This window comes from Cibotium barometz, chromosome 64 (assembly GCF_041138505.1).
Source record: "Cibotium barometz isolate CiBa-2024 chromosome 64, ASM4113850v1, whole genome shotgun sequence".
NCBI classification, from domain to species: Eukaryota; Viridiplantae; Streptophyta; class Polypodiopsida; order Cyatheales; family Cibotiaceae; genus Cibotium; species Cibotium barometz.
Genome location: NC_141109.1, coordinates 5482609 through 5493976, shown reverse-complemented (window position 1 = coordinate 5493976; position 11368 = coordinate 5482609).

Here is an 11368-nt window from a genome sequence, read left to right as displayed (position 1 = left end):
TGCAATATATACATAGAGCAAAATGGCTCCAGAAAATCAAAACCTCCATGTGGTATATTCATGAGATGGCGATACTGGGCTACTGGCATGCCGCGATACAATTCTTCCCTTACCGCTAAAGGTGCTACAATCTTACTACTCGGGATAAAACATCTAAGAAGTCTATAAATATGACAAGAAAGCCTAAAATCTCGAGGATTGGGGTGATACACGATAACACCGCGAACCACCTCTCTAGCCTCAACAAGATCACGGCTAAAGAGATATTCTTCCTCAAACGGTTGCAAGAGGCGTGTACATATTGCCCTACGTGTGAAAAGATGCAGGGGAGAAGAGAGCTTGAGCTCTTGCAAGCACACACACTCACAAAACCCTAATAGAGAACACACAAGGTGAGAGGCTGAAAATCTTCTTCTTCTTCACTCAACACACCATATACAAAGATAAGAGTACACACATATGAAAAGGTACTCAGCCAAATACATACTAGATTCCTCTATAGTGTGAACCCAACTAAAATGAGCTGGCGCTATAACTATGCCAGTCTCTAGAATGACTATCACACAGCCTGTCATCCCACAGGCTGGTCGCATATCACCCATGATCTCACCAACCATGCCAGTGGTGTAAGTGTGGGGCCTATCCCCCAGGCGGGTCATCAATGTCCACCGCCTACATGAACTCGATATCTCAACACTCCCCCTCGAGCTCAACTCCATCTCATGTACACCAAGCGAAGCCCTGAATCTACAGAGCTTCTCTGTATCCCATGCTTTGGTGAAGATGTCAGCTACCCGATCCTGTGTGCTAACATAAACAAGGTCAACGTCTCCTGCCCAAGACCTTCTCTCTGACAAAATGGTAGTGGACCTCTATATGCTTTGTGCAATCATGAAAAACTGGGTTCGTGGCCAACTATATACTGCTAATGTTGTCACAAAAAATGACAACTTGTCTATCCACTGATAGAGCCAAATCTGCAAACAAATAGCTTTCTCAACCAAGCTACCTCACATGTTGCCATAGCAGCACCTCTGTACTCAGCCACTGTACTAGATAAAGCAACCGTAGGAGACTGCTTCTTGCTGCTCCAAGTCACAGTAGCACTCCCCAAAGAGAAAACATGAAGCCACTAGTAGATCTTCTATCTGAGATACTACCAGCCCAATCAGCATCTGTGTATCCATGTACACATATCATCTGTGTACCCATGTACACATATCTCTGTGTATCCATGTACACATATCTCTGTCCCAGTTTCATAAAATAGTCCACAATGCAAAGTAGACCTCACATATCTCAATATGCATCTCAATGCATCCAAATGTGGCTTCCGAGGAACCTGCATAAATTAACTCACCAACCCAACAGCATAGCTCAAATCCGGCCTGGTGATCGTCATGTAGATCAAGCTTCCTACTATGCGCCTATACATAGTAGGATCCTCCACCAAACTTGCCATTCTGATCCAATGGCACTGAGATAGGCTTACAGCCTATCATACCATACTTGGACAACATGTCCAAGCCATATTGTCTCTCTGCAGTAATCCAATACCATGTGGTGACCTAACTACATAGATGACAACAAGCACAACCCCTCTATCACTGTGTCTCACATATAGCGAGAAATCTGCATTGGCTACATGAAAGCCAATAGTGACAAGATATTCAGAAATCTTGTCTGACCATGCTCTTGGTGCTTGTTTTAAGCCATACAAGGGGCTTTCTTCAACCTGCAAACATGCTCGGGGTGACTCACATCCTCATAACCAGGTGGCTACAACATATACACCTCTTCTTGTAAATCCCCATGCAAGAATGCATTCTTTACATCCATCTGATGTAAAGACCATTTCTTTAACGCAGCCACTGCTATCACAACTCTCACTCTTGCCATCTTGGCAACTGGGCTGAAAGTTTCCTCATAATCAATGCCATATGTCTGCGCATATCCTTTGGCTACCAATCTAGCCTTGTACGTGCTTATGCTTCCATCACTGTTATGTTTTACTTTGTACACCCACTTGCATCCAATGGCTTTCTTGCCTTCAGGCAATTGCACTAAATCCTAAGTCTCATTTCCATATAGTGCATCCATCTCCTCATCCATAGCTTTCTCCCAACACACATTTCCAAGAGCCTCATCAATGCATGTGGTCTCTACAACCTGCATAACTTTTGCCATGTATGCATAGTGATGTGCCACATAACCATCCTAGGTAAACCTCTTGCACAGGATTCTTCACTCTCCCATATCTTCGCAGCTTTGCATTCATGGCTTCCATAGCCTTCTTTCCACCAGGTGTTCTCATAGCTAGTATTCCAAGCTTCTCATCAAGGCTCATCTCTGAGCCACTAGACTCTCCATCAACATGAGAATGCCCTGCAGAAATGTCAGGCATACTAAGGGGCTCAACCACTTTCTCTTTGCCTTTATGTGATGTACTAATCACATTTGCAGGACTGGTATTATGATGCAGCTTGCCACTCCATGGTCTATCAACTGAACCACTAGACAAGGACTCTCCTGGTCCACACAAGGACTGTGATTATTGACTTGCATTCTGTGCAACCACACTTCCACTCATGTCAGTCCTAATAGCTTCTTTTTTAGCAGCATACCAGCTGCTCATCTCATCAAAAACATCCATGCTTACCCTCAACTCATGTGTAGCAGGGTTATAACACCTGTATCCCTTTTGCTCAAGGGAATATCCAATAAACACAGATTTTTCAGCTTTTGGATCCAGCTTAGTTCTCAACTCATCTGGCACATGCACATATGCAATGCATCCAAAGACTTTCATATGAGACAAATCAGGTTTTCTGCCCCAGTAAACCTCTCCTCTGGAGTTACATCATGTATGGCTGCAATTGGAGTCCTGTTCATGATGTAAACTACTGTAGAAACAGCCTCAGCCCAATAGCTATGTGGCATATTCTTCTCTTCCATCAATGCTCGCACAATCTCAGGAATGTGCCTGTTTTTTCGCTCAGCAACTCCATTTTGCTACGGAGTACATCTGCATGTAAACTGTCTCCGAATACCATTCTTTTTCAAAAAGTCAAAGAACTCATTAGAGAAGTACTCTCCCCCTCCATCTGACCTTAGGCACTTTACATATTTCCCTGTTTGCTTTTCGACCATAACTCTGAAATTCTGAAAGTGAGTGAACACCTCACCCTACTCCTTCATGAAGTATACCCACACTATCCTTGTGTGGTCATCAATAAATGTCACATAGTACCTGCAGCCTCCCATAGACATGGTCTTCATAGGACCCCATACATCTGAATGCACAACATCTAGTGCATTTTTGCACACATTTCTGTTACGTGGAAATACATGCTTTGTTTGCTTTCCAAATTGGCATGCTTCACATATTTTCTGCACACCTTTAACTTTCAACTTTGGCAGCCCTGTCACAATTTCTTTAGTCTGCATAGACTTCATTCTCTGCACATTCACATGTCCAATTCTTTTATGCCAAATGTCTGTGTCTGCAACAATTCCTGAACCATTTGCAAACATCGCAGCACTCACTTCAGGCATGTTTACATTCAACGTAAACATTCTGCCCACTCTGTTGCCTTTTGCAACCAACCTGCACTTGTCTTTAAAGTCTTCAACATAACAACCATCAGGATTAAACCAAACCTGCAAACCCTGCTCAATCATCTCGCCAAAAACTGAAACCAGATTCTTTGTTATGTTTAGAACATGAAGTACATCTGCAAGGTACTTCACTTTGCCATCCTGCATAGATAATGGCACATCTCCAACATGGGCAATTGGATGAGCAATATCATCCCCTGTTTCCACAAAACCTGGTCTTTCAAGGTTTTGCATCTCCTTGAACCACTCCCCATGACTTGCCATGTGGTTCGAAGCACCTGAATCAACGTAGAATACATCATCTTTATGTGCTGCTTCAACATTTTTAGATATGGCATTAACGACATGCTGCATAACAAACAACCTTTCATTATCCTCATTGTTTCTACTCGAGGATGCATAGTTGTTTTGCTGCAATTTCCCATTTTGCATGTCAGCCTACTTCTTATAACAATCTGCCTGCACATGTCCAGGCTTACCACAATAAATGCATCCACATGTATCATTATACTACCTTTGTCGATTTCCACGACCTCTTTGACTCCCCCTACCTCTGAATTGGCCTCTTCCACCTGCATGTGGTTGTTGTTGTTATGAATTCTGGGACGGTTGTTGTTGTTGCGCCTGCTGGCCATAATTCTAATTACCTGTTCGGCCACCTCCTTGGCAGCCGTCCATGGCCTCCTCCACCTCGTCCTCTTCCTGAACTTGTGTAGAAGGCCTGTTGCTCTGAACTATTTTTGTTTTATGAAGACTGTTGGCCTTCATCCCCAAGCTCTTCTCTTCTATAATCAACATAGACACCAAATTTGTAAAATTGGGAATGTTTTCTTGAGCTAAATAGACATCTTGAACACCTAGTATTGTGGCCCGAGACCACATAGACAGACTTCCACCTTATCATCATCATCTACTGAAACACCAATAGATGCAAGGGATTCCACAATACCCTTTATCTTCAATGCATAGTCATTCACAGACATGCTCTTTTTCTCCATAGTATGAAGTTCATTCTTCAACTGTATCTTTCGTGCCTTGGTATTTATTTCATAGAGTTTTACCAAGGTATCCCACGCCTCCTTGGGGGACTTGGCATCCTGAATGTGCCCAATCATGGTGTCCTGTAGAGAGTCGATACATAGCGTTTCTAGCTCCTTGGTTCCAATCCTTGAACTCTTTCACATCTGCAGCAGTCGGATTGATCTCTGGTGCCTCTTCATGCTCACCTTCCATGTAGTCCCAATAACCCTTTCCCATTAGAAAATTCGTCAACCTGAACCTCCAAGCATGGAAGTTGTTCTTATCAAGCTTCTCAGCAACAATCTGGTTTATGCCATCATTTGACATCTTGCCAGACACACAAATTTACCATAAACAACACTGGTTTGTCTTGCACAATTTGCTATATTTTTTGCAGTAGTACTGAAGTACACTCAAATGTCACAACCAGTGATCTCAATGTGCATACATACACCCAATGGCAACTGTTGACCTCCTTGCAGCACACATAGTGTCTGCACAGCCAATGTGTCTTCCTGCAGTTCTTAAAACAGAGTTCTGTAGAGAATCGATGACTTACCCGTTGCACAGTGCTCGAAATCGCCTGTTTTCTGAAAAATGAAGGTCCTGACGTGCCCGAAACGCGTTTTCGACAGTATAGTTGCCCTATAGCTTTACTCCCGCAAAGAAAGCTCCTCAATCAGAGATCGTTGCCGGTGCCTCCCATAGAGCTCCCGACAAGGGTGTAGTCGCCAACACAAATAGGAAAGAGTAGTTGAAGCTCTTACCCTCGTACCGCTTCCTGTGCTTCTCTTGCTTTGAAGCTCAGCCCTTAGCATGAACCAGGCTCTGATACCATGAAAAGATGCAGGGGAGAAGAGAGCTTGAGCTCTTGCAAAGCACACACACACTCACAAAACCCTAATAGAGAACACACAAGGTTAGAGGCTGAAAATCTTCTTCTTCTTCACTCAACACTCAACGCACCATATACAAAGATAAGAGTATACACATATGAAAAGGTACTCAACCAAATACATGCTAGGGTTCTCTATAGTGTGAACCCAACTAAAATGAGCTCGCGCTATAACTATGCCAGTCTCTAGAATGGCTGTCACACAGCCTGTCATCCCACTGGCCGCATATCACCCATGATCTCACCAACCATGCCAGTGGTGTAAGTGTGGGGCCTATCCCCCAGGCGGGTCATCACTAGATGAGCTCGATATCTCAACACGTGCCACTTTTGCTATCATCTCTCAGTCGGTCATCTCTCAGCCGGCGGGTCCGAAAAATATAACTTCTCAAAATGATTTGCGAGTCTTGCTCTGCCTCGTTCGAGTCGTAGAGAGGAGGAGAGGATATCCTCAAAAGCGAAAGCAATCATATCCTGAGATTGAGTAAGATTGGGAATACAAGATAAACATGGAACGTCCATCTATAAAATCAAACTCATCGATTAAAAGTCTTCATTATTGAAGCTTAATCTGAACAAGAATACAACATGAAAATGCATCTTTCTAAGTTTTTATTATAAATTTCTGATAAAATTTATTTTTCCTTCTTAAGCTTTCAACAAAGCTCTGATACTAACTGTGACACCCCTGCCCTCTCTGCGTGGCCTCCTCAGGGGCGCTAACAGCAGAAGAAACAGCCTCTCGCACAGGGCAGGGCTTCCTACGCGAGGCCTCACCCACTAATGTCTGGACAAGAGACTAATCCCAGAGGTTGCTCCAAAACCGAGACCGAAAAAACTTCCCTCGCTCGGAAAGCACGGACGATTCCGCTGGGAAAATCATCTAACGAAAAATTTATCTAACGAGTCAAGGCCTTAACTAGCTTTTCTATTCCGACCGAACCCATAGGTCACATGACCAGATCGAGGAAGGGACTTGCACTTGGTTCATAGAAATCACCGTGTTTTTCCTCTTCTTAAGTGAGGCACAGCCCTGCTGATTCTTTCCCCCCACAGAACAAGAATCTTCTTGGGACTTATTCTAACTAACATAACTTGAACGTATCTAACTGTATTGCAGGAATCCACCGATCCATGGGTTAGCCAACCACCCAACCACTATATTGGTGGGATCCCTTTATATAAAAATTTTGGTTGAGTTTTGTCCCAGGTATACCAGGGAAAAGACTTCCCAGGCCCCCTAGCTAGCACTCATGCAAAATACAATTTAGACACACCACTTACGCACCCATACAAAATTGCCTTTTACAGATTCAGATGTCTTTAAAGAAGAATTGAAATGAAACCATAGTATTTCGATCATAATCTCCCAAAATATCCAGTCCATTGTTTTACAATCAAAATATCATCCGGACTCTCCGTTTAAGACCAGCTAGTCAACCAATGAGATCCACATTCAAGTTTCAGATCACATAGATAACTCCTTATCACTCCATCCATATCTTCCTCGACATAGGCATGGGTATCCTAGCAACCGCGAGCCCGTGCACCGCCTGGTTAGAATCCTCTAGGATCCTCCTTAGGTGTCCTAGCACTTCACTCAGGGACTCCTTGTGCTGGGAGACGTCCTTTGATGACTCCCAGACAACTGTTACAATGTAATTCTCCTTAGATTAAACAATAAGCCAAATGCTTCCTCCAGCAATCTGGCGTAAGACAATCCCTTAGAAAAAATAGAGTTTCTATGCAAGTAAGAATTTCTATGCAAGTAAGAATTTCCCGTTGAGTTTGATCCCATGAGACCCTTTTTCTCAGTATCCAGACTTTCTTAATGAAAATCACAATTCTAGTATCTTGGTAACCCACCCATCACTTACAACGAATTTCTAACTTATTTTTTGTCGATTTCGGGTCTTAAGGAAAACTTCTCTAAATCAGTAGTCCATTCTTCGTGCTGAAGAAATACGAATGGTCATAAGGTTTTGCTTAATTTCTGATTCGAGAGATGGGAAAGCATCTTACTGGCCCACCATTCTCAACGTGGTCATGGTCTAACCATAAATTACTCGGATTTAATAGCTTTGATTCTCCTAAGGATTTTTCTTCTATTTATCTGATAAATTAACAGCGATTTTCATTCGTAAGGGAAAAATCCAAAATTATGAAAATTTATTCTTTCTTGGTCACAATAGAATTATAAACAATTCTATTCAAGAATAATGGAATTTTATAATGATAACTCTTTTTCTAATAATCCGTTTATGAATATGCATACGTCATTTTATTGATTTATTCACATAGAAATATCTTAAAATATTCGTTTCTCCATTTTGATCAAAGACATTGATATAAAATAATTTTCTACATAAAATTATGATGAAACCTTCTCTTTTAACAGGTAAAATTAATTTATGCATTTTCTAATTAAAGTACGATGAAAATTCTTCTTTTAAATAAATAAAAATACCCATATTTGAAATATGCCAAAAATTCCTCTTTTGATATTTAAAATATTTGTATCAAGAATATCATGGGAATTTCTCTTTTTGCATCTATAGTTTTATGCATATATATATAAATAAATATAACAAAAATTTCTCTTTTCCCTATTTAAACAATTATGCATAAATATTGTAAAAGTAATTTTCATAAATATGACAAAAATCATTCTTTTAGCATAAAAATATCTATGCCTAGAATATGATGAAAATTCCTCTTTTTGCTTTATTAAATTTATGCATAAAAATATAATTTATCTTTTTTCTGAAAAATTTTGCCATAGCTTTGCTCTACAACTTCTGAGAATGTTCAATTTTCTAACTAATGAATATACATAATTGAAATATGATAAGAACTCCTCTTTTAAACTAAAATTTATTTATGCATACATAACATATTTATAATCATAATTATAAGCATAATTACGATTAAATCTCTTGATTATTCTTAAATATCCATTCCTCATTTCCAAAAATGTTAGCATAACCCTCTTTCAACTTAAAATGAATTAATATGATTTCTCTTTATCATAAACAAGCTTAAAGAAATTAATCATCATTTTTAACTAGATTAAAATCATAAAAATACCTAATCTTTTTCTCTAGCTTGTCAAGCCTAGAGTTTTGTTTAAGATAATGAGTTTATTATTAAGAACCATCCTTCTAACAAGGATCTAACCATAAAGATGATTAATCTTTTCGAAAAGAGAGATTTACTAATAAAAACATTATAATTAAGCATAAAGATTAGTATTAAACCATTTAAACATTATGAATCATTAGAAAGCTTGATATCAAGAAAAAACCATTTAACTAAAAGCTTCCTAAACATTAGAAAGGGGTTGAGAAGGAGATAACCATTGAGAAAGATAGAAAAACCATTGGATTAAGGCTTATCTTTGATTTTGGCTTGGTTCTTTAAAGAAAGAAGTGAAGCCCACAAAGCAAGCTTTCGCCACCAAGTTGGGGAGGGTAATCTCCAAGAGAGGATGGAGTGAAGCTCCAAAGCTTCCAAAAGTAGAGGCAAAATAGAGGGACAATAGAATTACACTAAAATGAAGATAATATTGGCATGTAATTACTCAAAGATGAAAATACAAAGGAATGAGGGTCTATTTATAGGTGAGGGAGGCTACTAACCAAGTCCAATTGGGATCTAGAGGCTTCCAGCTTTAGTTTGATCCATCTTGGACAAGTTTTGGACCAGTTTGGCTCACTTTTTGATCTAGTTTGTAGGATGAGAGAGGAGAGATAAAAATATCTCATTTTTTTGGACCAGTTTGACTCACTTTTTGATCCAGTTTGTAGGATGAGAGAGGAGAGATAAAATTATCTTTTTTTTGAATTAAAAATGCAAGGTAATGATGAAAAAAGGCGCCTACTTCATGAGCCCTCTCCCTCCTTACTGAGGTGTCAAATTTGATTTTTTTACTAATAAACCTTAATTTTTAACTAATGAACCTAGTACTTGGTCAACTCTTCATCTTATGAGAGCATTTACTCTTTTTTGGCCTATTTTCTTTTATTCTTTGTATTTTTGTCATCCCAACACTTGGATTAATCCTATTGGCTCTTTAGAACCTTATTTGGACCTTAGTCAAAAATTTCTAAAAATGTGGACCCTTAGGCTAAGATCTTTAATACACATACTCAATTAATCTCTAATGCACATTAGAAAATTCTTTTTGAACTTCTATTTCAGGGGAATTCATCTTAGATATTAGGAGAAACTTTTTATCCAAAAATATCTCAAATTTGTATTATCTCTCTCTAGAACATTTTCTCTCTCTAGGCCAGAAACAAGGGAAAACAATATTTTCTTGCATTCTGAAATAGGGGATGATTATAGGGGAATGAGACGAGAGCTTATACATCTTCTAGGACAGAGGAGGAACCTTACAGTGGAGGATCCATACTCGAGAAGCCTAGTGGCCCAGCGTTCGGTGTCCATCATCATTGATCTAGCTCTCATAGTTGGCCGCCGCCGCAAGTCTGGCACCGCAAGTCTGGCACAATAGTATGGTAGAGAGAATGTGTCGAACATTTTTTCTCCACCCTAGATTCCTTCCACAGTTAGACCTACACCTATGGGGGTACTCCGATGGGTGGTTCTACTCCTGGGTTATGCATTCATATGCCCTTATCCACTCCCATTGGAGGATCTAGTCCATTTCAGGGTTTTGGGCTTTCCTATGTAGGTTGCAACCAGTCCACTCCTGTTTCTTCTATGCAACCTAGTCCATGACCTCGTACCACATCCTCATTAGATACCTTGTTAGATAGGAGGTCTGCCTCTTCTCGTCATCGTTCTAGTGGGGGTGGTTGTGGCGGTTGTTTTAGGGGTAGTAATAGATCTGCTTCCAATTCCCCACGAAAGGATGTGCATGCACATCAAGTGGTTAATCCTAATGCCTGTGACCCTACGACACTTCCTTACCGTGTGAGGAGGACAGATGGGAGTACCGTTGAGGATAGCGAGGGGAAGGATGTCATAGCACGCATGCACATCTAGTAAATCTTGAGTTGAGAAATATTTGGGCCATTGATTGGAAAAATCAAGATAATGTAAGAAAACAATAATTCTAAGTGTATTGAAGATAAAATTTCATGTGCCACACCCCAACTTACAATTTAATGACCTTAAGATGTTGGATTTTATGCGGGGACATGCGAGCCATAGGAAATCATTGATCGCTAAGGCCATCAAGCGTGGTGGCCTCAAGCCACCAGGAGAGTCATATAAAGATTAGAAGAAGGCAAAGAAGACATACGGAGAAAGCCCCGATCTATTCAAGCAACAAAGGGAAGCAGCTCGAGTATGACAACATAAAAGCGGGGCTTCTCATCTTGAATCGGGTGGAAGGCCATCTTTCCTTGCTCAACTTATAAGTATTTGAACCCTTAACATTTTGTATTCAAAATTTTGGTTTTCAAAGAATTTAAACGTATATGTTCTATGTTTGAATGGTTGTGTCAACAGGGTGTTGCTTTGAACTATGATGCTATGCCCGTTGTAAGTTACTTATTTAAACAAGTTTTAAAAGTCTTTTGGTTTTAGAAGTTTTTAGAAATTTATCTAATTTTTATTTTAATATTACTTAATCTTATGTGATATAGGAAGATAAAGAAGAGGTGATAGGTGAGGAGGACGAGGATAATCATGATGAGGAGGAGGATCAGTAGAGACCGACCTATTGTATTTTATCTTTGTCTTTGTGTATTCCCTGTCATGTAACTCGAGAATCGATGTAGCTTGCCTATCATGGTATTTTGGCTTTAATACAAGATGTAACTCGCCTTCAATGGCATTTTGGATTTAATATAAACAAGTTTTCAG